The sequence below is a fragment of the Salvelinus namaycush genome, chromosome 16 (genome assembly GCF_016432855.1).
Source record: "Salvelinus namaycush isolate Seneca chromosome 16, SaNama_1.0, whole genome shotgun sequence".
NCBI classification, from domain to species: Eukaryota; Metazoa; Chordata; class Actinopteri; order Salmoniformes; family Salmonidae; genus Salvelinus; species Salvelinus namaycush.
The window spans coordinates 28,369,324-28,395,066 of NC_052322.1; the positions used below are offsets into that span (position 1 = coordinate 28,369,324).

The following is a 25,743-nucleotide window of genomic DNA, read 5'->3' on the forward strand; positions in this document are numbered from 1 at the left end:
GAGAGAAGAAAAGTGTGCAGATTAACAAAAAATAGTACATTTTTGTCATTTAGCAGACACTCTTATCCAGAGCAATTAGGGCTAAGTGCCTTGCTCAAGGGCACAGTGACATACTTTTCATCTAGTCTGCTTGGGGATTCGAACTAGCGACGTTTCAGTTACTGGCCAAATGCTCTTAACCACTAGGCTACCTACCACCCCAGAAACATCCAGTACTGCCCTGTTATTAAGTGAACACACACAACTGTCGACGATACAAGATAGGACGGCAATGTTAACCGCATCCTATGAATAAAATGTGTATTTGTTTGTTTAGCCAATACAGACCCCAAGAAATTATCAACTTTCCAAAATAAAAGTATTTTCAGATTTCATTTTTAGAAATAGATCTATTTTGTACCATGCTTCTTTTTTATACACTAATGTGACAGTCTTTAGCCTGACCTTATGTCCAGCAGGTTAGTCAGGAGTTCAGGCATAAGTCTGTGTTCAGGCTAAGGCTTAAAGCTGTGGTTAATACCAGCAGTAGAGGTAGGAGAGGTGCAGTGAGTGACGGTCCACTGTGGTTCAAGAGAGCGAGGGTGGGGCTGGTTCCCTGGTTCAGCTCACTTAATAAGGGGGGATTCAGTCTGGCCGGAAGGGCACTCTGTGCCCTGACCTCAGCCCTGTCCTTGAGGACCTCCTCATCGGTGACTGGCCAGTCCAGGGACTCATACCACTGGCACTGTAAGTCCCTCTTCCAGGCCTCCAGGTTGCCAGGGTCCAGCTGGTCTGTGACCTGCACCATCTCTAACTTCCTCTCTGTCATCAGGAAGTTGGAGGGCGGCAGGTGCAGGTAGGTGGAGCTCTTGGATTTGTGGCGCAAGCAGTGGCCACGCACCTGGCATAGGTAAACGCCGCACAGGCGGGCGGCTGTGGTCACGTTGACGGCGTACGGGCCCAGAACCTCAAGCATGAATGTGGCTAGCTCTGAGCAGGCTGTCTGGGGGGAGACACAGACAGAGGGGAAATGTCATTCGCAGACCTCAGACACAGTTACATTAGTATGAATGACAATGTATGGAAGATTTAAGAGATCTGAGTCCTTGTCAATGGCGATCCGTTATTCAGGGCAGGTGGGGCAGAGCCCAACATTTTTAGCAATGCCTGTTTTGCATGTTATTTTGACATTAATACGTGTCACATATCAGTTTGCAAACCATGTAAAAAAAAGATATATATACACTGCTCAAAAAAATAAAGGGAACACTAAAATAACACATCCTAGATCTGAATGAATGAAATATTCTTATTAAATACTTTTTTCTTTACATAGTTGAATGTGCTGACAACAAAATCACACAAAAATTATCAATGTAAATCAAATGTATCAACCCATGGAGGTCTGGATTTGGAGTCACACTCAAAATTAAAGTGGAAAACCACACTACAGGCTGATCCAACTTTGATGTAATGTCCTTAAAACAAGTAAAAATGAGGCTCAGTAGTGTGTGTGGCCTCCACGTGCCTGTATGACCTCCCTACAACGCCTGGGCATGCTCCTGATGAGGTGGCGGATGGTCTCCTGAGGAATCTCCTCCCAGACCTGGACTAAAGCATCCGCCATCTCCTGGACAGTCTGTGGTGCAACGTGGCGTTGGTGGATGGAGCGAGACATGATGTCCCAGATGTGCTCAATTGGATTCAGGTCTGGGGAACGGGCGGGCCAGTCCATAGCATCAATGCCTTCCTCTTGCAGGAACTGCTGACACACTCCAGCCACGTGAGGTCTAGCATTGTCTTGCATTAGGAGGAACCCAGGGCCAACCGCACCAGCATATGGTCTCACAAGGGGTCTGAGGATCTCATCTCGGTACCTAATGGCAGTCAGGCTACCTCTGGCGAGCACATGGAGGGCTGTGCGGCCCCCCAAAGAAATGCCACCCCACACCATGACTGACCCACCGCCAAACCGGTCATGCTGGAGGATGTTGCAGGCAGCAGAACGTTCTCCACGGCGTCTCCAGACTCTGTCACGTCTGTCACATGTGCTCAGTGTGAACCTGGTTTCATCTGTGAAGAGCACAGGGCGCCAGTGGCGAATTTGCCAATCTTGGTGTTCTCTGGCAAATGCCAAACGTCCTGCACGGTGTTGGGCTGTAAGCACAACCCCCACCTGTGGACGTCGGGCCCTCATACCACCCTCATGGAGTCTGTTTCTGACCGTTTGAGCAGACACATGCACATTTGTGGCCTGCTGGAGGTCATTTTGCAGGGCTCTGGCAGTGCTCCTCCTGCTCCTCCTTGCACAAAGGCGGAGGTAGCGGTCCTGCTGCTGGGCTGTTGCCCTCCTACGGCCTCCTCCACGTCTCCTGATGTACTGGCCTGTCTTCTGGTAGCGCCTCCATGCTCTGGACACTACGCTGACAGACACAGCAAACCTTCTTGCCACAGCTCGCATTGATGTGCCATCCTGGATGAGCTGCACTACCTGAGCCACTTGTGTGGGTTGTAGACTCCGTCTCATGCTACCACTAGAGTGAAAGCACCGCCAGCATTCAAAAGTGACCAAAACATCAGCCAGGAAGCATAGGAACTGAGAAGTGGTCTGTGGTCACCACCTGCAGAACCACTCCTTTATTGGGGGTGTCTTGCTAATTGCCTATAATTTCCACCTGTTGTCTATTCCATTTGCACAACAGCATGTGAAATTTATTGTCAATCAGTGTTGCTTCCTAAGTGGACAGTTTGATTTCACAGAAGTGTGATTGACTTGGAGTTACATTGTGTTGTTTAAGTGTTCCCTTTATTTTTTTGAGCAGTGTATATCATTGACCATACAACATGGTCTCTTTTTTGTTTTCTTGAGTAAGGCAGCTCCAAAATGCAGGTATTTCATCTTAGCTCAGTGCTTTCTTTAGTGGTGGGGCAAGCCAGCAGAAAATATGGAGCGTTGCGTCGTGATTGATTCAGTGTTCTGTCACTCATGGAGACACTACATCACCGCCAAGTCTAAGGGTATAGATCGAAAATTCAAGCCCCTTGGGTGCTGCCATCGAGTTACATTAGAAGTGCCCATCCAAGAAGGCTCAAGGTCATTCGCCATAGATAAAATTACGTCAAATCATGTTATATGTACAGTAGCTTTGGTTGGACGGATCATGTCAACATCATACTTTCAAAACCTTAGCTAGCAGTCATCATCATGAAGCAAGTCGACAATCTACTGGCAAATCCTTTTTAATCCTTGTCATATGAAGAGAAATAATGAAGAGAAATTATAGATAAAACGTCTCGATGCTCATCGGCCATTGGACATAAACATTACACAACAAGTTGGAAATCGCAAATTCAACAATGAGGGTTTTGGAAGGAATCAGTGGCTAAATGCAAGCTTGCAAAGCAATCACTAGCCTGCTATTCAGTGGAGTGGATGTGTGGTCCCAAGTCTAATATTAAGGGGCTCCTTTCCTAGTTTAAAATGATAAACATTCAACATTGGCCACGCTGTCAATTAAGCATGATTTGTGCCGCGCTCAAAATAACTGTTAAGTCGGAACTGCAAAATCTGATTTCAGTGAGTTCAAGACAACTGGGAACTCAGGAAAAACGAGCTACGACTGGGATAATACGTTTTGAACTTTCATCCAACTCGGAATTGTAAATCCGGGTACTCGGGCCTCTTTCTAGAGCTACGACCTGAAGATCACTGACGTCATCAAGATTCAACCTTTTTTTTTGGAGTTCCCAGTCGTCTTGAAAGCACCATAAATCCAGAGAATGCCAGACTTCGATGACAAAGTTTGATGACAAAATTTGCCCACGAAGGACTGCCGTGCCACTTTCCTGTTCAAGTGAGCACAGCACAAGAAGGTGAGTCCAAAAATGTCTTGTATGCTGCTGCATAAATGATGTAATATGCCAGGGAGATATGTACACTAGCTAAGAAAGTAATACTAAGTGTATGTTGTGTAGTAAGCTGTTAGTAGCCCATGTGCCTCACCCTAATAATTTGGTCTATTTTCACCTCTTAACTTCGCCTACTGTTCTGACTTGGTGTGCACATGTAGCCTATAAACTGGTTTTGAGAAATGTCTGCTTATATGCCCCCTTTATTTATCCTACGGTGCTGACTTGGTGTACAGGGAGAACACTGTAATAACGGCCCATGTTCTGAATTACAGTGGGGCAAGAAAGTATTTAGTCAGCCACCAATTGTGCAAGTTCTCCCACTTAAAAAGATGAGAGAGGCCTGTAATTTTCATCATAGGTACACTTCAACTATGACAGGCAAAATGAGAAAAAAAAATCCAGAAAATCACATTGTAGGATTTTTAATGAATTTATTTGCAAATTATGGTGGAAAATAAGTATTTGGTCACCTACAAACAAGCAAGATTTCTGGCTCTCACAGACCTGTAACTTCTTCTTTAAGAGGCTCCTCTGTCCTCCACTCGTTACCTGTATTAATGGCACCTGTTTGAACTTGTTATCAGTATAAAAGACACCTGTCCACAACCTCAAACAGTCACACTCCAAACTCCACTATGGCCAAGACCAAAGAGCTGTCAAAGGACACCAGAAACAAAATTGTAGACCTGCACCAGGCTGGGAAGACTGAATCTGCAATAGGTAAGCAGCTTGGTTTGAAGAAATCAACTGTGGGAGCAATTATTAGGAAATGGAAGACATATAAGACCACTGATAATCTCCCTCGATCTGGGGCTCCACGCAAGATCTCACCCCGTGGGGTCAAAATGATCACAAGAACAGTGAGCAAAAATCCCAGAACCACACGGGGGGACCTAGTGAATGACCTGCAGAGAGCTGGGACCAAAGTAACAAAGCCTACCATCAGTAACACACTACGCCGCCAGGGACTCAAATCCTGCAGTGCCAGACGTGTCCCCCTGCTTAAGCCAGTACATGTCCAGGCCCGTCTGAAGTTTGCTAGAGAGCATTTGGATGATCCAGAAGAAGATTGGGAGAATGTCATATGGTCAGATGAAACCAAAATATAACTTTTTGGTAAAAACTCAACTCGTCGTGTTTGGAGGACAAAGAATCCTGAGTTGCATCCAAAGAACACCATACCTACTGTGAAGCATGGGGGTGGAAACATCATGCTTTGGGGCTGTTTTTCTGCAAAGGGACCAGGACGACTGATCCGTGTAAAGGAAAGAATGAATGGGGCCATGTATCATGAGATTTTGAGTGAAAACCTCCTTCCATCAGCAAGGGCATTGAAGATGAAACGTGGCTGGGTCTTTCAGCATGACAATGATCCCAAACACACCGCCCGGGCAACGAAGGAGTGGCTTCGTAAGAAGCATTTCAAGGTCCTGGAGTGGCCTAGCCAGTCTCCAGATCTCAACCCCATAGAAAATCTTTGAAGGGAGTTGAAAGTCCGTGTTGCCCAGCAACAGCCCCAAAACATCACTGCTCTAGAGGAGATCTGCATGGAGGAATGGGCCAAAATACCAGCAACAGTGTGTGAAAACCTTGTGAAGACTTACAGAAAACGTTTGACCTCTGTCATTGCCAACAAAGGGTATATAACAAAGTATTGAGATAAACTTTTGTTATTGACCAAATACTTATTTGCAAATAAATTCATTAAAAATCCTACAATTGATTTTCTGGATTTTCTTTTCTCATTTTGTCTGTCATAGTTGAAGTGTACCTATGATGAAAATTACAGGCCTCTCTCATCTTTTTAAGTGGGAGAACTTGCACAATTGGTGGCTGACTAAATATTTTTTTGCCCCACTGTATGTCGCTGTACATTTCAAAAGTGATGAACAAATAGTTATATTGATGACGTCCTTCCTAGCTCACTCATTAATGTCTTAAACGAAATTACGGATTGCCTCTAATCCGCTTGTCATTCCCTAATGCCAGAGTTTGTACACCTCAATTGTCAGTAGAAACCACATTTTTTAAGCAAGTCAGCCATATCAGCTATGTTTTTCTAAAAGGCAGTAAATGAGGCTGAATGAACTGTTTCGCTGCCAGCCAAGGCACCACTGATAGCCAGGTGTAGCAGTGGTAAGGTGTTGGGACTGCTGTTGGGACTCTGCTGTTGGGACAGCTTTATGTAGGCCCTAACAGTTTGTGGGCACCGTTTGTCACCGTTATAGTGCTATTAATGTATTGGTTAGTGTTGGGTCATGTAGTGGCTTTGCTGGCATGCATCCCACATTTAATTTTTTTGCCCCACCAAGATTTACATGCTAAAATTGCCACTGGTCCTTGTAGAGAAGACACCTGGATCGTTCTCCTATAGGATAACCCCTGCTACCCCCATGGCAGCACTCTAACCAATACCGTTGACCAAGTCCACCTGAGGGAACATCACACAGTTATACATTAGTTACAGACCCACCAGACAGAGAGAAACCACTATCAAAAATATGGTAACATCCACTTCCACCCAGCACTATCTCTCACCTCATACAGAAAAGTGTTCGTTGACGTATAGACACTACTGACTAATAGGAACACAGGAAGGTCGTAGGCGGTCTCAGCCAAGCCTGTCACTCTCATTGACTCTCGGATCTGATTAGATGTGTACAGTCTGGCCCCTGAGATCCCGCCCTGCAGCTTCTCTAGCATGAGGGCAAGGTAGAGGGCTGAGCAGCGTTTCCATAGCCATAGCAGCACGTCGTTCAACGCCATTTCAGCAGCGGGACAGCGGCCCGTGTAATTGGACATCGACTGGGGGGGCCAGAGTTGTAGCAGTTGGGGTACTAGGACACGCCCCACAGAGCCTTGGGGCGGAGCCTCCTTATCTCCTACAGTGTCTCCATAAGGATGGACTGGGCCGCCGTCTCAGTCCACCTGGGGGACGGGATGACATCATTATTATGAGACAACTGTGACATAGTGAATAGCATCTATAACATCTGTTTATCCTATTACTATAAACTGGCACTGTCGTGATGAGGATCTTATCTGGGACCACTTCTCCACCTCCTCTATGGTCCAGTTAGGGAAGAATGTCCTCAGTAGAGACCTCCAGGTAGATGCCCTGTTTCTCACGGTTCCTTCCCCACTGCTGGGAACACTGGCCCCAACCCAGTACCCCCATTCCCTGGTACCCCGGTACCCCGGAGAGGGTAGCGCGGCCGCGAGGTCCTCCTGTGTATTCTGGAAGAGTCCTTCCGGTCTGAGGTGTTGGGGAAGGCCTCCGTTCACAGGCTGGTCCTGGTCACTGTAATAAGGGTACTTCCCCAGAGTGTCCTCATAAAACATGGCCACGCAGCCTTCTCTCTCCATCCCAATGGCTCCTGGGTCGGGACGTCCAGAACACGCCTTGTTGGCTACTCCCCATAGTACTAGGAAAGGCTGCCCAGGTGACAGAGAGATGTGGGCAGGCTTTGTGGGACCACTAAGGCAGCGGAGGTGAGGAACATCAAGAGGAGGAATGGTAGGAGGGCCCTCTGTGGCCCAGTGTTGAGCCCTGCCTGGACCACGAGCTCAGTCCACGCCATGGAGCTGCCTGCTGCCTCTGTGTCTCACCACGGTTCCAGGTCCTCACAACCAACCACAGCCCTGGGAACACTGAAAGACCCTCACCTCAGCTGTCAACATGTGGAGGCAACACATTGCTACAGTATGTAAAGTTAACAAATGACATGTATATTCAGTGAATCATAGTCAACAATAACAATTTAATCACAAAAACCTGACGTCAACAAACAAATGACATTGCCAGGCTGCCCCAATCACTCCTAGGGCTCTATTCAATCTGTATCACTGAAGCGTTAGGGTAAAGAGCCGACATAGGCATATTTGACTGTGAATTCAGTCTCCTCTAATGCCGGAACATTGCCTTTACATTTCAATCACACTGTAATGCTGAACTTTCGCGATATGGATTGAATAGAGCTCCTAGTCATCCCCATGTCGCCACCAGACAGTATTTAAACCATTCTCATTGACTCGCGGGATTCTTATGCAATCTTATTTGGGCCTCCAAGAGTACAGGCCTGAAACAACAAAGGAAAAGATGTTTGATGAGGTGTGTGTGTGTCAGCGGCAGCACCAGCAGAGGAGACGTAGACTAGAGGAAAAGGATGCCTCAGAAAGGCAATTACCAAGAGTTAATTACCAAGAGTTAATTACCAAGAGTTAATTGGATTCATTAGTTCCGCCCACATTGGCCAGAGATGCTGCTCAGGAGTACTGCTCAGTAATTACTCAGTAGTGCAGCAGAGGGAGCCATGCCAAAGACAACTACAAAAAACCAACAGGCTTTTTGTTATACTACACTATGATTTTTGATCACTACCGTTATAGCCCTGTGAAAGACAGTAAATTCCTAATACCAGACATTTTTAAGAATCTGTCCTATTTTGGGTAAAGCTCTAGTCTTTTAACAGTAATCTGCTTTTGCTTGTTTTACTGATCAGGAGTGAAGGGAAGGGTACACCACCAAGCATGTGAACATGTAGGATTCAATGTCAAACCTAAAGGATTATCTACCTCGGTCTAAGAAATCAGTCAACCGATATCATGGACAAGAACCCATTGTGCTGTTGTTGGGTGGCAGGTAGCCTCATAGCTACGGGAAGTACAGGTCCCCCCCAATTGAATATATTTCTAAAAACAGTGGGGTAAAGTACTTAAGTAAAAATATTTTAAAGTTTTACTTAAGTCATTTTTTTGGGTATCTGTAGTTTACTTTACTATTTATATTTTGACAACTTTTTTTTCACTACATTCCTAAAGAAAATATTGTACTTTTTGACACATTTAATCATACACTCATACAGTATACTCTAATCCAAGTCACTCCCTGTCTGGAAAAAGTACAAAAATACTACAGTGCCATACCCTAAGAAATCCCCCCACTAAACTTAAGAATCAGACTCTAAACTTAAGAATCGACCTCTAAACTTGGCAACAGAATCTTTATTTTGATTTCTTTAAAAAACATATCCTGCTCTTTCTGTGGAACTTTAATGTGGAAGAGGACTGGAAAATGTTGCCATCATTGAAAAAGACAAATTTACTGAATGAGGCAATGTCTCATCCTTCCTAGAATTTGTCTGAAAAGCTAAAAGTGTGTCATACATATGTCTGTACTTTTGTCTTTTTCATTTCCCTCATGTTTCTTACTTTCTCTATGCTTTTTCCCAGTATCCATGTTCCTTAGTCAGCAGCTCTGTATTTTATTTTCAATCTATCAATATTTTCTACAGTTTCATATGTCTATTTGGGCCTGAACATCAGCATAGAATCCTAATGTTGATTAAAAATATGTACTAAAAGAAATATAGGTTGGTTTGAGAATCACTAAGCAATAGTGGTGGTAAATGTGCCTGTTTTCCATGCTACAATCATAGAGATCATTGTATATTTATGTCTACGATTGCTTTTCTCAGTACTGAAATGAAAAGGCCGAGACCTGATTGTCTGAAGCGCAAGCGTGTCTGTGTGTATGTGTGTTTGCGTGTGTCCATTCGCCCATGTGCGGATTGGAGGATAAAATATTCCTGGCCGGTTGAAAGACCTGAGATTATGAGGGATCTGAGATGAATCCTGCACTCTGGTGCCCATCACCATGGAAACAGATCAGGTGGTTTAGGTGACCTACAGGACAGGTGGGTGTGGTGTTGAATGATCTGTGTGCAAAGCACTGGTGGTTGACTGGGGTACTGGCAGGTCGCAGGTCAGCTGGCTGGGTGGCAGCAGGTTTTTAGGTCAGGTGGTGGTGGCAAGCCTTCAGGACGGCTCGCAGTTGGATGCATTGCTTCTAAAGTTGTATAAGGTGGTGGTTGGGTAGAGATAAGATGAGAGTAGGTCCCCTTTTACACTGTTTCATAGGATATATATTTTGTAGAATATATTCTGTTCACACTTACAGCTTCAGCAACCTTGAGTTGGTGATTAGGGTAGGTCAGGTTCGTTGGTTGATTGGTTGGTTACGGTGTTGGTTTTACTTTAACTCCAGAAGCTTGCTGCAGTTGTATCCCTCAAGTAAAGCACCTCATGTCAAAACAGACGCTGTTTTGCGGCTGCGGCTGAAACTGTGCTCCTCTCATGTAGTGTGTGTTTTACTCATATTGAGACTAAATTAAATATATATATATATATATATATATATACACTATATATACAAAAGTATGTGGACACCCCATCAAATTAGTGGATTCGGCTATTTCAGCCTCACCTGTTGCTGACAGGAGTATAAATCGAGCACACAGTCATGCAATTTCCATAGACAAACATTGGCAGTAGAATGGCCTTACTGAAGAACTCAGTGACTTTCAAAGAGGCACTGTCATAGGATGCCACCTTTCCAACAAGTAAGTTCGTCAAATGTCTGTCCTGATAGAGCTGCCCCGGTCAACTGTCCATCTGTACATGCTCTACAAACTATCACAGACTATCACAGCCCCGTGTGGCTCAGTTGGTAGAGCATGGCGCTTGCAACGCCAGGGTTGTGGGTTCGATTCCCACGGGGGGCCAGTACAAAAAAAAAAAGTATGAATGTATGTACTTGTAAGTCGCTCTGGATAAGAGCGTCTGCTAAATGACTTAAATGTAAATGTAAATGTAACATTTCAACTAACTATAAACTAACCCTAGCTTTAACCTTATCCTAACCCTAACTTAACCCTTACCCTTCTCTCTAAACCTAACCCTAACCTTAGCAAGCAGTTGCTTATCAACAGATAGTTTATTGATAGTATGACCATCTGTAAAACATAACAGATGGAAAATATTGTCTCTGAAAAGTGTATTCAAACATAAAACCAGAGGGGTATCCTATGAAGCAAGCTAGATCTACTCAGGCTTTTCTAAAGCTAACCATTTCACACATCCCTAGTCGAAGGAAGTCACTAGTTACCAGCGCCACAAAGTTCCTATTTCTACAATCTCTCTTCTTAAAATGTTATTTTAAATCTAACCTTAACCACACGGCTAACTTTTTGCCTAACCATAACCTTAAATTAATGTTAAAATTAGTTTTTCATGAAATTTTACAATAAGCCTAGTCAATTTCGACTTTGTGGCTTTGGTAACTAGTGGAAACCCTAATTGAATGCTGAACTCTTCATTGCGACAACGCTGAAACATCAATTCCTGGGCGAGACAGTGCCACATTTTCATTTGTGCCGAAATCAAAACAAAAATGTAACATTACAATTGTTTTACACACAAAAAACATCCGATTAGTCAAGTATTTAATCAGTCGTCTTCCTCAAATGAAGGGGATGATGACGCAATCTTTGCAAGCGAGATTGGTCCTCAAGTCGCGGATCAGTCATTTCAATCAGGGTAATTACCCTGTAGTTAGCACAGGGAACAGCGCGAGCAGCGACGACGTCATCACATCATCCAAAAACATGGCAGACATTGGCTCTGAGTGATGAAAAAATAAAAGTCCTCAGCAACAACTATTAGAATAATTGAATGGATGTTTTGTGCACAAAGGTGATGACTAAAGTATCTTATTAGGAATTTTCATATCTGACTTCTCTATGTGGCCATCTATGGAAATTGTCTTTCTGGGCCGGGTGTCAGTTAAACTGCAGTACCCAAGCAAAACTGTAGGAGCAGTCGAAACCGTGCTTCTAGACAAAAACCCTTGCCCCCTGGAGCAGATAAGTACGGAAGTCCAGCAAGGAATAAAAAAGTATTGCCTCGTTATGTCGAGATCATAATTTATTTATCTCATATGATCACGACATAACAAAAGTTTTGTTGAGATTTTCTCTGTTGTAACAAGAACCCATGAGAGAAGTCACACATCCACCGTTGTGGGTGGTGGAGAACAAATATACCCTATGTACCATATTCCAGGCCAAGATTGACACTTTTGCCCTCCTCAAGCACTATCACAAGCCAAAAGACCGACCCTCTCGGCCAATCAGCCGACCATATTTTACGACTCACGTGTTACGGGGGATTTTCAACTAGTCTTTCAGGTGCCAGGGATGTGAATTCCAGGACAAGAGGGGGGGGCAATGATATCCCTTTGTAACAAAGGAAAGGACATTTAAACATGTTTTCTGAACAATGTATCAAACTGAAGGACTCATGACATGTTGAGATAACTTGAAGCATACTGTGAAATGTCTCTTCTGATGTCATTAAAAGGGGTATAACGTGTATTTGCTGTAACATGGAATGTGTATATTTCACCCAAGGCATGTTTGGAACCTAGCGTATTTCATCCTAACGACTGTTGAACTGTTTTCTGTACAATAGGACATGTTGTAGACACTTATGAGGAAATTTCAGGTTTGTGTCAATGGAAAGGAATGTGCTGGATTCTCAGAATCAACTGGGTGATCCCTGTGACACGCTGTCTGGCCTAATCGGCCCGCCGTCCGTGTGTATCCGTATAAATTACAGGACTTGCTATCAGACGTCAGGTTAAGTTTCTTTGCGCGGCCACGCCAGTTGAACAGAGTGATCCATACCTCCTTTGAAGCTAAACCCCTATTGACGAAAACGTATTCTATTCAGACCGAAGCAATCATCCCAGAGGTGGCCCTGTGGAACACACAGTGGGCTCATTTAAAACAAAGTAACTAAGTTCACCATCCATCCCGGCTGTGATCAGAGAAAGAATTAGCTGCACGGAAACAACTCTAATAGACTTTACTTTCCTGGACTAAGTACTGACAGAGAGAGAAGTGGATATCGCTGCTTCGGCTGTGAATTATTTAGGCCTTCTGGCCTCAGCACTGCTGTCGAGAGAGACTTGGACAACCATCCATCCCTGCTCCATCCCATCCTAATCGGAATCCAACTGGGCAGGCAACACTAACATACAAGTAATATTACCCTGTTATATTCTTCATCTCCTCTGAAAGTGGCATTGTGTGTGTAAAGTGGTGGAAGTTATAAGAGTATTGTCTGATGGCAAGTTTAATTTACAAACCCATGATCAATACTGTCTCGGGACTCTCCACATCGGAGGCTAATTGGTAGCCTAGTTCATGTCTTTTCCTGGTTGGTGCGCTCTAGAGTTTCACGGTTGTGAATGCCTAAATTGACAAGTCCTCTCACATTTTCTCTTTCAATGAATAAGATCATGTCATTCTCAAAAGTCTTGTGAATGTTCTGTTGTACTTGCCTGAGTTGAGTACGGAAACCAGTTATACTGTGGAGACTCTCACCTCAATAATTGTGTTGTACCCCATTGTACCCTGTTTTATAACATGTCTTTAACAACCTTGTTTTCCAACTTATTAAGTCAAGTAAATAAAACCTTAAATGTATTATTTGTGGCACTGAGTTCATTTGCAAGCGATTGGGCTGATAAGTCAGGATTCTGCCTTGTAGGCTCTCTGCAAGGAGCCTTACATATGAAACAGCTTACAAAGCAGTGTCTAGATTTATCAGCTTCTAAGGCTGCTATTGAAATTGATCAGCCTGTCAGGAATGGAGCTCACCCACTCTGTAAATGTAAATATTATCTATAAAACATGAAGTGTCCCTTACAATTATACACATATCAGTTATGAAAGCCAACAACCAGCATAGATAACAAGCTAGCTAGATATCTATCTAACTAACAAAACTACCTAACTAGCTCACTCGCTCAAAAGACTAGCCAAGTTAGGTGCATTGTTGCTTGCATGTGATTATCTGTGGTCTGGTGGGTAGCACAAAGCCTGGGAGACAGTGCTGCCTGTCAGGCATCATTCAGGGTTTAAATGCCCCACAAGCTCTTAGCTCAAGGTAAGGGGCATTTAGCTTGCTAACATTCTAATTTATAAACTGATAATGAGCTCCAAACACTAATGAAAGCATGATGTTAGCATGAAATGTACCATCCCATAGTGTAAGTAAGTAAGTAAGTAAGTAGCCTTGGCTTGTGCGAGCCGGAACGGCTCATAGGGCAGGACCCTATCTCCTGCTTCTGTAGCGTGGGGCACTGTAACTAACTTCATATAGCCACCCAGAAGAAAGGCACACGGACGCCCACACTCCAGGTTGTCTTGGTTTTTATCTGCAGTAAAAGATATCAAACGATAATGACAGGCATTGACAGGACAGTCACAGCCACACGTTCACTGCTCTCAGAATATCTCTCTCAGACTCAATGCACAAAGTGATCATATAGTATAAATGCGTTGTGATTAGAAAATAACAAAAATAAAGTAAAGCATTCCTGCAGTAGAAGATATCAAACAGTGATGACAGGCATTGAGAGGACGGTCACAGCCACACGTTCACTGGTTAGGTAAGACACAATATATCTTTTTGAACACAACAACAGTAATAATACATGTCCTTTTTATATAAGCCTTTTAAGGTAGTAAGAAAATACATTCACTTAATATTTCTATAAATCACCTGCTAGCAATAGCTAGAGTGACATTACAGTGCACTGACTGACGGTGCTAGGTAGCTCGTCATTAACATGGCTAGCTAAGCCAGCAAAAACTTGGTTAACTTGCCGAAATAGGCTTTAAATACATTAACGGCAACATAAATATATACATAGCCACATTCGCTATTGACTTTGGAATATATGAACCAGTTTTCCCAAAACACTATTGTGTTATGTACAGAGGAAGGAGACACGAACCTTCTCTCAGAATATCTCTCTCAGACTGAAGAGCAGGCAGACCAACTTTCCAAATAGGGGAGAAGAACTCAAAACCCACTAGTTGTTCTTTCAAGGAAAATAATTTAAAAAATGTTAAGTCTTGTATTGACAACCTTAGTAGAATGGCAGCAAATATTTTTATGAATTCGACAACACATAATGAAAGGAAACTTTATATCTGCCACATCCTGATCTGTTTCACCTGTCTTTGTGCTTGTCTCCACCCCCCTCCAGGTGTCGCCCATCTTTCTAGCTTTCCCGGTTTTTGACCATTCTGCCTACCCTGACCCTGAGCCTGCCTGCCGTTCTGTACCTTGTCACACCACCCTGGATTACTGACCTCTGACTGCCCTGACCCTGAGCCTGCCTGCCGTTCTGTACCTTTCTGACTCTGCTCTGGACTACTGACCTCTGCCTGCCCTTGACCTGTCGTTTGCCTGCCCCCCTGTTTCTGTAATAAACTTTTGTTACTTCAAAACTGTCTACATCTGGGTCTTCTCCTGAGCCTTGATAGTACGAACTGGCCACGACGGACCCAGCAGACTCGGACCAGCTCCGCAATGCCGTCTTCTCCCAAGGAGCCACCATTGGAAGGCACGAGGAGTTGCTTCATGGTCTTATTGAAGGGTTCCAGACCTTGGCCAAACGCCATGAAAGCACGTTGAACACATTGCTGGAGAAATTCCATGGGTTGTCTGTCAGGCAGCCTACCACGACAATAACCTCCCAGCCACTCAGTAACCCGGCTGTTAGCCACCCCGGTTTCCCGAGACCCCGCTTACCTCCCCTGAACGCGTTGATGGAGAGTCGGGAACCTGTCGGACATTTCTCGCACAGTGTTCCCTCATCATCGAGCTGCAGCCCTCCTCCTTCCCCTCGAACCGCTCGAAGATAGCGTACCTCATCACGCTGATGTCCCGGAGGGCTATCACCTGGGCTACAGCAGTGTGGGAACAACAATCGGCCGTATGCTTCAGTCTGGAAGAGTTTGTGGCAGAGGTGAAGAAGGTTTTGATTCTCCATTGTCCGGGAGAAGCTGCCCGGAAGTTACTCCAGCTTCGGCAAGACTCCCGCAGTGTGGCAGACTATGCAGTGGATTTCCGCACGTTGGCAGCTGAGAGTGCCTGGAACCCGTAACCGCTGTTCGACACTTTCCTACACGGATTATCGAAGGAAGTTAAGGACGAATTAGCAGCCCGGGACCTACCTATGGATCTCGACTTGTTCATTGCCTTGACCATCTGGATCGATGGGTGGCTATGAGAACGTACAGTAGGAAGGAGAGGAGGTCTGATTCCACTCACCCACCCAAGGATTCTACCTCGCCTCCGAGGCATTGCCTGAAGTCAGCGCAGCCTGCCCCGGGACGTCTTTCAGTGGGCTCGGAAGTTGCCCCGGACCTCTCCTCCATTCCTGTGGAGTACCAGGTCCCCTGGAAGGTTTACAGTAAGGCCCGGGCAACTTCACTTCCTTCGCACCGACCCTATGACTGCGGGATCAACATCTCCCAGGCACCACACTGCCCCGGAGACGACTGTACTCTCTATCGGGTCTGGAGACCAAGGCTATGGAGACCTATATCGAGGACTCCCTAGCTGCAGGGTGTATCTGTCCTTCTGCCTCCCCCGCCGGCGCAGGGTTTTTCTTTGTGGAGAAGAAAGACAAAACCCTACGCCCATGCATCAACTACCGGGGCCTCAATGACATAACGGTGAAGAACCGCTACCCACTACCACTCATCGCCTCGGCCTTCGAGCTGCTCCAGGGGGCCACAGTTTTCTCCAAGTTGGACCTGCGGAATGCCTACTATCTGGTGCAGATACGGGAAGGGGACGAGTGAAAGACTGCCTTCAACATGGCCAGCGGTCACTACAAATATCTGGTCATGCCATTTGGCCTTACCAACGCTCCAGCTGTGATCCAGGCCCTGGTCAATGACATTCTCTGTGACATGTTGAACCGGTTCATCTTCGTCTACCTCGACGACATCCTAATTTTCTCCCACTCAGCCCAAGAACACATGCTCCATGTCCGACAGGTCCTCCAGCGCCTCCTGGAGAACCAGCTTTTAGTGAAAGTGCAGAAAAGTGAATTCCATCGCTCCACCGTCCCCTTCCTTGGTTACATCATTGTTGCAGGGAATGTAGAAATGGATCCCGGGAAGGTGAGAGCGGTGGTAGATTGGCCCTAGCCTACGTCTAGAGTGCAGCTGCAGCTTTTCCTGGGATTTGCCCATTTTTATCGCCGCTTTATCCAGAGTTACAGCACCCTGGCTTCCCCACTGCCTGCACTCACCTCTCCCAAGGTTCCGTTCACGTGGTCCCCAGCTGCGGACCGGGCATTCCCATATTGATTCATCCTGACCTGTCCTGTCAGTTCATTGTAGAGACCGATGCTTCAGATGTCGGAGTGGGGGCTGTCCTGTCCCAGCGTTCTGCCCTGGACCTCAAGTTACATCCTGCGTCTTCTTCGCCCTCCCATTGCCTCAAATCCATGGAGAGGAATTACGATGTGGGGAATCGTGAGCTTCTCGCGGTGAAGATGGCGTTGGAGGAGTGGAGACACTGGTTGGAGAGGGCGGAACATCCGTTCATTGTGTGGACGGATTACAAAAACTTGGAATATCTCTTCACTGCCGAGGGTCTCAATTCCAGGCAAGCTAGGTGGGCCCTGCTTTTCATCCGGTTTAACTTCTCCCTCTCCTACTGACCAGGATCCAAGAATATCAAGCTGGATGCGCTGTTACACCACTATAGCCCCGCGGCTACACCCTCGGACCCTGAGACCATCCTTCCCACCTCGTGCCTGGCGACGGCACTCAGCTGGGAAATAGGGAAGCAGGTCCGTGAGGTGCACTGTTCCTAGCAAAACCCCGGTGGGGGCAGATAACCGGATGTTTGGTCCTGACGCTGTCCGCCCCTCGTCCCTGGAGTGGGCCCACTCCTCCAGGCTTACCTGCCACCAAGGCACCCGTCGGACTCTGGCCTTTGTGCGGCTACGCTTTTGGTGGCCTACCATGGTCCCGGACGTCTCCGCGTTCGTTGCCGCCTGCACCATCTGCACGCAGAACAAGACTCCTCTGCAAGCTCCGGCTGGTCTCCTTCAACCAGTGCCTGTCCCTCACTGTCCCTGGTCTCACATATTCCTGGACTGTCACCGCCATCCTGACAGTAGTGGACCGGTTTTCCTAAGCCGCCCACTTCATTTCTCTCCCCAAGCTACCCTCTGCCAAAGAGACGGCCCAGCTCATGGTGCAGCAAGTCTCCCGGATCCATGGACTCCCGGTGGACATAGTCTCCGACCAGGGTCCTCAGTTCTCGTCCCGGTTCTAGAAGGCGTTCTGCACACTCATTGGGTCGTCGGCCAGCCTGTCCTCCGAGTTCCACCCTCAGTCCAAAGGCCAGTCGGAGCGAGCCAATCAAGACCTGGAGACGACTCTTCGTTGCCTTGTCTCCGCAAACCCCACCACCTGGAGCCAGCAACTCGTGTGGGTTGAATACACCCGCAACACCCTCCCCTGCTCTGCCACTGGGCTCTCGCCTTTCGAGTGTTCACAGCCCTTTGTCTCCTGTTTCTATGCCCACCGCTCTTCCCTGTCTCATAGACGGCCAACCGGCGTACACGGTGACGCACATCCTGAAGGTTCGACCGCGGAGCAGGGGATTCCAGTACCTGGTTGACTGGGAGGGTTATGGCCCGGAGGAGAGCTGCTGGGTCCCCGCTAGGGACATCCTGGACCCAGGCCTCATTGCTGACTTCCAACACCGGCACCCCGGTCAACCAGGTATGCGCCCCTCCAGGGGGGGTACTGTCACACCCTGATCTGTTTCACCTGTCTTTGTGCTTGTCACCACCCCCTCCAGGTGTTGCCCATCTTCCCCATTATCCCCATTGTACTTATACATGTGTTCTCTGTTTGTTTGTTGCCAATTCGTTTTGTTTGTTTCGTCATGCCTATCAGAGTTTTTCCCTGTGGTCCTGTCTTTATCTAGTTTCTGTTTTCTAGCTTTCCCGTTTTTTAATCATTCTGCCTGCCCTAACCCTGACCTGCCTGCCGTTCTGTACCTTTCGGACTCTGCTCTGGACTACTGACCTCTGCTTGCCCTTGACCTGTAGTTTGCCTGCTCCCCTGTTTCTGTAAAAAACTTTTGTTACTTTGAAACTGTGCCACCAGAGACTCTGGGTTTGAGCCCAGGCTCTGTCGCAGCTGGCCGCGACCGGGAGGTCCATGGTGCAACGCACAATTGGCCTAGCGTTGTTAGGGAGGGTTTGGCTGGTAGGGATATCCTTGTCTCATCGCGCACTAGCGACTCCTGTGGCGGGCCGGGCGCAGTGCGCGCTGACCAGGTCGCTAGGTGTACGGTGTTTCCTCCGACACATTGGTGCGGCTGGCTTCCAGGTTGGATGCGCGCTGTGTTAAGAAGCAGTGCGGCTTGGTTGGGTTGTGTTTCGGAGGACGCATGGCTCTCGACCTTCATCTCTCCCGAGCCCGTACGGGAGTTGTAGCGATGAGACAAGACAGTAACCACTAACAATTGGATACCACAAAATTGGGGAGAAAAATAGGATTTAAAAAAATTATAATATTTTTTTTTTTTTACCTAGCTAAAAGCTGAGCCACTTCCATATGACCGTTATCCCAAGTTGAACTCAGAGTTGACCAAAGTTACCTTGCTAACTCTTTAAACCTGCTTTGTAGGATACCCCTTAGCAGAGAACCACTGTAAACAGCAAAGAGCAGAGGTTATAAAGTTAGTCGGTTGTTGGTAAAATCCTCTTGGCGATGGTCTAAGTGTGGCTGTGAAGGCCACCTCCTGAGGCCAGGCTACCACTGAGCTCCCTGTGTATCCATCCATCCGCTCGCTCGCCCGCCAGCAAGCCAGCCAGCCAGCCAACCAGCCAACCAGCCAGCCAGCCAGCCAGCCAACCAGCCAGCCAGCCAGCCAGCCAGCCAACCAGCCAGCCAGCCAGCCAACCAGCCAGCCAGCCAGCCAGCCAGCCAGCCAACCAGCCAGCCAACCAGCCAGTAGCTTCAATCAACAAAGTACAGCCCAGTACAGTACAGCACACAGACACACCACACAGGCATTAGAGTTTGGCTGACATTGCAAGACTGGACTAAGAGTAGAATTGTTTCCAAGTGTATGCTATGCTATTGTGCTGTGTTCTACATGACTCCATCCAGTAGGAATGTAAGCCAAATGGGAGAAAAGAACATCCTCAAAAACGGGGTTTTAACATTAATATAGCTCCTACAAGTGTTGTGTGTTTGAAAATCCCACCTATAATAGTAATAAACACGTGAATAAAGTCATCTTCATGGTCCTGACCCGAACCACTGGTATACTGAAACATTGACACTGGGAGCTCCGTGAGATTACAAAATTGGGTCAAATAATTTATTTCCACACTAAATTACGGTATTGAGGATATATTGTGGCTACCTCCCAATTTCTGTGACCACTGTAGGAGCCTGATTAGTGAAAAAAGTTTCCAATCCTTTCACCTTTCAGTGCTAGTGATGAGGTGAAAAGGAGAAAGGGAAAGGAATCCATTAAATAGTGTTAGGTCAAAGTCGATGCCCACTATGAAGACCCTCCTGTGATTAATGTCTCTGAGCATTGATCAGTCCCACTGAGCGTGCTAGCTAGGTGCATTATATGCCCAGTGAGGCAGAGAGGACTGTGGAGCCGAGGTATGTCAGGCTAGGTCGGGCTGCTTGACCTGTGACCTGCTAGCTGTTGGTGGGGGCCCTCTGTGGTTTGTAGCTGATTGGAGTTGGCAGGCCGGACAGCCCCTCAGAGGAACTGTGCTTTGGGCCACAGCTGCAGGCAGGCTCCCTGATGCCCAGAGACAGAACATCCCCCCCACCCCTCCTGCCCAAAGACCTTCCCCCAGACAAACTCCTCGTCTTTGAACTGGACCGCTAATCCGCAGCTCTCTTCAGGTGGCTCGTCCCCATGGAAGCAGGAATGGGTGGAGTGGAGTGTGGTGTAGGGAGTGGAAGAGAGGGAGTTCACTGTCCAGAAGGAGGTAGTTGGGGGGGGGGGGGGGGGGGGGGGGGGGGGGGGGGGGGGGCGCTGCCAGGGCGGTTGGGTCCTTTAGGGAACCAGATGACAATGGAAGCGGTTGGACATGGCACGAAACCAGAAAAGGGTCCCACAAAGAGAGAGAGAGCGAGAGAGTGACACATGGACCGGGACAATGCTGCTCTGGATGGAGGGAGAGCAGGATGATGTGGGGAGGGGCCAGGCCAGTCTGCTTTGATCTCTGTCTTATTTAGAAAAGGATAAATGGAATTAGAGGAGCAGGACGGAGCTGAAGTAGAGAAAGGGGGTGGGGGGGTGGAGCAGATCCTGGATCCTCTGCTCTTGAATGGAGACACATGGAAGGAGCTGAGGTAAGGGGGTGGGATGTTTCTAGGTCCACCAGCCATGTCAGACCAAGGATGTGGGGGAAAAGCATGTCCCGGGAATTTACAAATGAAAGGAGGTTTTTATTTTAATGCGATAACATTTTTCCATTTCACTGCTCCACCAGCAGACAGTTCAGCTCTTTAAGTGCAGCAAGCTGCAGAACAATGTCTTAGAGGGGAGCTGGCAGGGGGTACAGAGACAGAGAGGAGGGCTGTGGAGGAAGGAAGGGTTACATATCTTAGAAGGAGAGCAGCCATGACAGGCATACAGTACGGCATGTAGTCAGTAGGCACAGCACTATAGCTATTATACACAGTACATTATTCTAAGAATAGTAGTACAAATCGTGTCTTATTCCAACAAGCAAGTACAGCCCGTTCGTTAAAATCTAAAGCAGGTCATATGTGCGTAACGTATATAAGTTTTGTATTTTTAAAACTGTCCCTGCTGTTTATTATTCTTACAGAATATGACTTTTTCTCATCACAAACAGGTGAACACAATTGATTCAAATCAAGATTGAGTGTAGCCTGTTGTGTGACAAAAACAATGTTAAGGGCCCAGTCCAGAAACCGCTATCCTGTCTTCTTTCCTTGGCCTCGGTTCCTGGACTGGGTCTTTGAGTTCTGGCACTTACGTCTGTGTTACCAGGTCCTGTCTAACAGTGTGACTGACTGCCAGCCTCTGAAGCTGACAATGTTATTGAAAGTGTGGCAGTCTGAGCCGAGATACAGAGGTAGTACATGGACATAAACAGATTATCACTGCCGTGCGAATGGAATGGCTTTTGTTTCTCTCATTGAAAAATGTGTCAAAGTAACCACTTGATGTCCGTGTCTAAATGCTTTTCCCCACCTGCATACCACAACACACATTTAAGGCTTTATGGATACATTCTGAATCGCTCCCATGATTGAAAAGGGACATTCATAGTTGAAATATTAGGGGCATTTGAGGTAGGGTGACAAGTGTGGATCAAAAGGTCAAAGTAAAGGGAGTCGTGTGGCAATTGGAATCAAGGTCGGGTCCATGGGCTGATCTGTGGGGCCGTGTGGAGAGCTATAGGTCATTTAGGCTCTGTGGGTGGGTCAGGAGCCCTATTGGAGGTTCATAAGGCCATTGTAAGGGGTTCAGAGACGGGAACAGGGACAGAATGTCACTGGTTTTGTATATGTGTTAGGGCTAGAGGGTCTGTGGACTTGGATTTGATGATCCATGACAAATACAGGGAGGAATAGCTCCATCAGAGATGCTGTGTTAATCGAACCACTAGATTTGTGTGTGCGTGTGTTTATGTTTTTCTGTGAGGTTGTGTTTGTGTGTGAGGTTGGGGGTGTGTGTGAGGTTGTGTTTGTTTGTGAGGTTGGGGGGGTGTGAGGTTGTGTTTGTGTGTGAGGTTGTGTTTGTGTGTGAGGTTGTGTTTGTGTGTGAGATTGGGGGTGTGTGAGGTTGGTGGTGTGTGAGGTTGTGTTTGTGTGTGAGGTTGGGGGTGTGTGTGAGGTTGTGTTTGTGTGTGAGGTTGGGGGTGTGTGAGGTTGGGGGTGTGTGTGAGGTTGTGTTTGTGTGTGAGGTTGTGTTTGTGTGTGAGGTTGGGGGTGTGTGTGAGGTTGGGGGTGTGTGTGAGGTTGTGGGTGTGTGAGGTTGTGGGTGTGTGAGGTTGGGGGTGTGTGTGAGGTTGGGGGTGTGTGTGAGGTTGTGTTTGTGTGTGAGGTTGGGGATGTGTGAGGTTGTGTTTGTGTGTGAGGTTGGGCGTGTGTGTGAGGTTGTGTTTGTGTGTGAGGTTGGGGGTGTGTGTGAGGTTGTGTTTGTGTGTGAGGTTGGGGGTGTGTGTGAGGTTGGGGGTATGTGTGAGGTTGGGGGTGTGTGTTAGGTTGGGGGTGTGTGCGTGTCAGGATCTTAATCATGCTTGACTCTGAATGAGGTGGAAATGCATTGGGAAATGTGACTGAATTTTCTTGCTTGAACTTCACATTTTGTGCTTGAGTGAGCGTGTCTGTTCTGCGGTCTGGGAAGCAGGAACGAGTCGGTGTGTGTGTGTGTGTCAGTGTGTGTGTTTGTGTGTGTGTGTCAGTGTGTGTGTGTGTCTGTGTGTGTGTGTCAGTGTGTGTGTGTGTGCTTCTGGTGGGAGGTGAAAATTAACTGTCATTGGTAGGTGATGCTGACATCCTGCAATTTGTGTCAAGCATTAAGGGCACAGTGAGTGAACTGAACGGGGAGTACACACACACACACACAGTGGAATATCATTTTCAGGGTTCACCCTGTCAACCCGCTTCACCCTGCCCTCTCCTGCCCCTCTGCCCTCCTGTTGTGGGATGGCACCAGTGGTGTGGCAGTTGTCCCCACACCCCCACAGAGATGCAGACATTCACAGCCCTCTTCAACTGTACCAGCGGGGTCCTCCTCTCATCATCCCTCCCTCTGTGTGCAAACACATTCCTGGAGCCGCTGACCAGCTCTCCCTGGGTTACCATAGCGACCACTGCTTCTCCATAGCGACCATTACTTCCCTAAAGCACACACAACAAGGGGCTTCATCTCCAGGTGACCAGTTTAGTCTCTTTCTTTCTCCTGTCACTTTCCGTCTCCACTCCTCCACTAGCTACCTCTGTTGTTCACTCTCTCTCTCTCCCTCTCTCTTTCGTCTCGCACCGTCTCTGTCTTTCCTTTTCTCTATCTCTATCTCTACTACTCTATATTAGTCTGTGGTCGGTGAGGTCCAGGGATATGCTTGCAGAAAAGAGTAAAAACTTTTTAAAATTTCCTAAATCTGTAGTTTCTTTGAGCATGGTCGCTGTGAACTGATCCCATTCACAGTGGGAAAATGTGATATTACAGTAACAACACATAATACAAACTTAACATTATTGGACACTAGAGAAAATGGGATATGATCTGATGATGAAATCACACCCAGGCTTGAGCATGTCCCGGGTAGCCTCTCGTCTCACAGCCAGACAAGGCTTCAGGTCTCTGGGTGGTCGCAGATAAAGAAAGGCCTTGTTATGTACTATGTCTGATCATCAGGCACTGTCCCCTGTTGTTTCTTCCTATTCATCTTCATTGAAATGAACCCTGGTGCTATTCATTCTAACCTCAGCTGTCCCATTCCACTGCTGACAGGCCCTTGGCATTGACAGAGATCCGCAGTCAAATTCATATTTTTTATTCTCCTCGTTCATTTTTCGAGGTCAGCGCTGGCTTTTTGTGTGAGAATGATTGTAGCCTTTACAAAAATAAAATGTCCCGCATCCCTCCTCCCCCCTCTCTGACAGGACTGCCGGTTTCCTGGCGTGTTCTGACCTTTCTCCCGAAAGACCATAACAAGACCAACTGAGAAAAACAGAGAGAGAGAATGTGTATGTAAATGGTTTAATTACACTGTACTGTAATGGAAGTCAATACACGTGCATGTGCGTGTGTGCGCATGTGTGCGAATGTGTGTGTGTGACTGTGTGTGTGTCGGAAAGGAAATGTAGATTAGTTATGATGACTGGGGATGGGGTTGATGTAAATAAAGATATTTACTGCATTCCATCTTCCTGCTGTAGCCATGACAACCTCATAGCGGGAATAGATGTCTGTCTTACTGTGCTGACATGAATGTAGAAGGAAGCACTGTTTAACTCCCTTTCCTCCCCCTAACACACACACACATCCTACACCCCTTGAGAATACAGCTTTTTCCGGTCTTATAGTAACACTGGCCATAAGACTGATCAAACTATGGTGGGCTGGGGAGGTGGGGGAGAAAAGGAGGGACTTTCATTACAAGTGGATTTACATGAGTAAAATATGTTTAGTGATATCTAGCTTTCTTCAACATCAGATTGGCAACTTTACTGTTTACACTAGCCTTGGACACGGTGTGGTCAAAGCCACATTCCTGCTTCATGTGTGAGTGCAGCTATTATATTAGCATACCATAAATAGCATGGTATATAGACAAACAAAATAAGGATAGCAATTCACACTATACAGGAGCTTCTAATCTAAACCATATTGCACATAGTGTTGTACACTTGATTAATACAATGATTCACAAATGTGTGGATATTTAAAAAATATATTTTAAAAGCCTTTCATTTTCCATTTGGCTAAACAGAGCAAAAATGCTGTCTACTGGTATTACAGTAAGTAAGGTCATCCTTGCAGGGAGAGTAGTTGTCCTTACACTGTACCACTCAGAGGGGGGTATGTGGTGTAGATGTCCCCCACACTACCTCCGGAGGTGGTGTGGGAGACATCCCTTAAAGAGAGATTTGAGTCTAGATCTGTCTCTTTAGACTACACAAGTATCTCTACTGGACCTAGTTTATGTTGTCAAAGTTAAGTAGTGTAGTGCAAAGAGGCCCTTAGCCTCAGAGGGAACCTAGTCTCTAAAGTACTCCTAAAATAAACTGTAACCTGGATATAAATATATATCTCCTCAGTCTTCACTGTCAGCAGGACAAAGCAGAGGCAGATTGTGACCAAGCACAGACTCTCTCTCTGGCCCTGTGTCCCTTTTCTTCCACAGGAAACAGGAAGTCCCTGACTGCATCCCAAACGGCACCCTATTCCCTACATATTGTAAGAAATGCACTATAAAGAGAATAGGCTGCCATTTGGGACTCATACCCATTCATACCTACTCCTGGATATTAAACAGATTAGCTGATGATTGCAAGGCTGCACTGCTTGATAGAACAAAGCTTGGAATAGATTTGTGTATGAAAACGGTGTCTCAAACAGGACTTTCAAAGTGATTAGCATTTCATTCAGCTCTCA

At 46.6% G+C, this 25,743-nt stretch overlaps 1 pseudogene; it reads right to left on the minus strand.

Moving 5' to 3' along the window:
• Positions 1 to 463: 463 nt before the first annotated feature.
• Positions 464 to 15,462, minus strand: LOC120061611 (annotated as a pseudogene).
• Between the last annotated feature and the right edge of the window lie 10,281 nt (positions 15,463 to 25,743).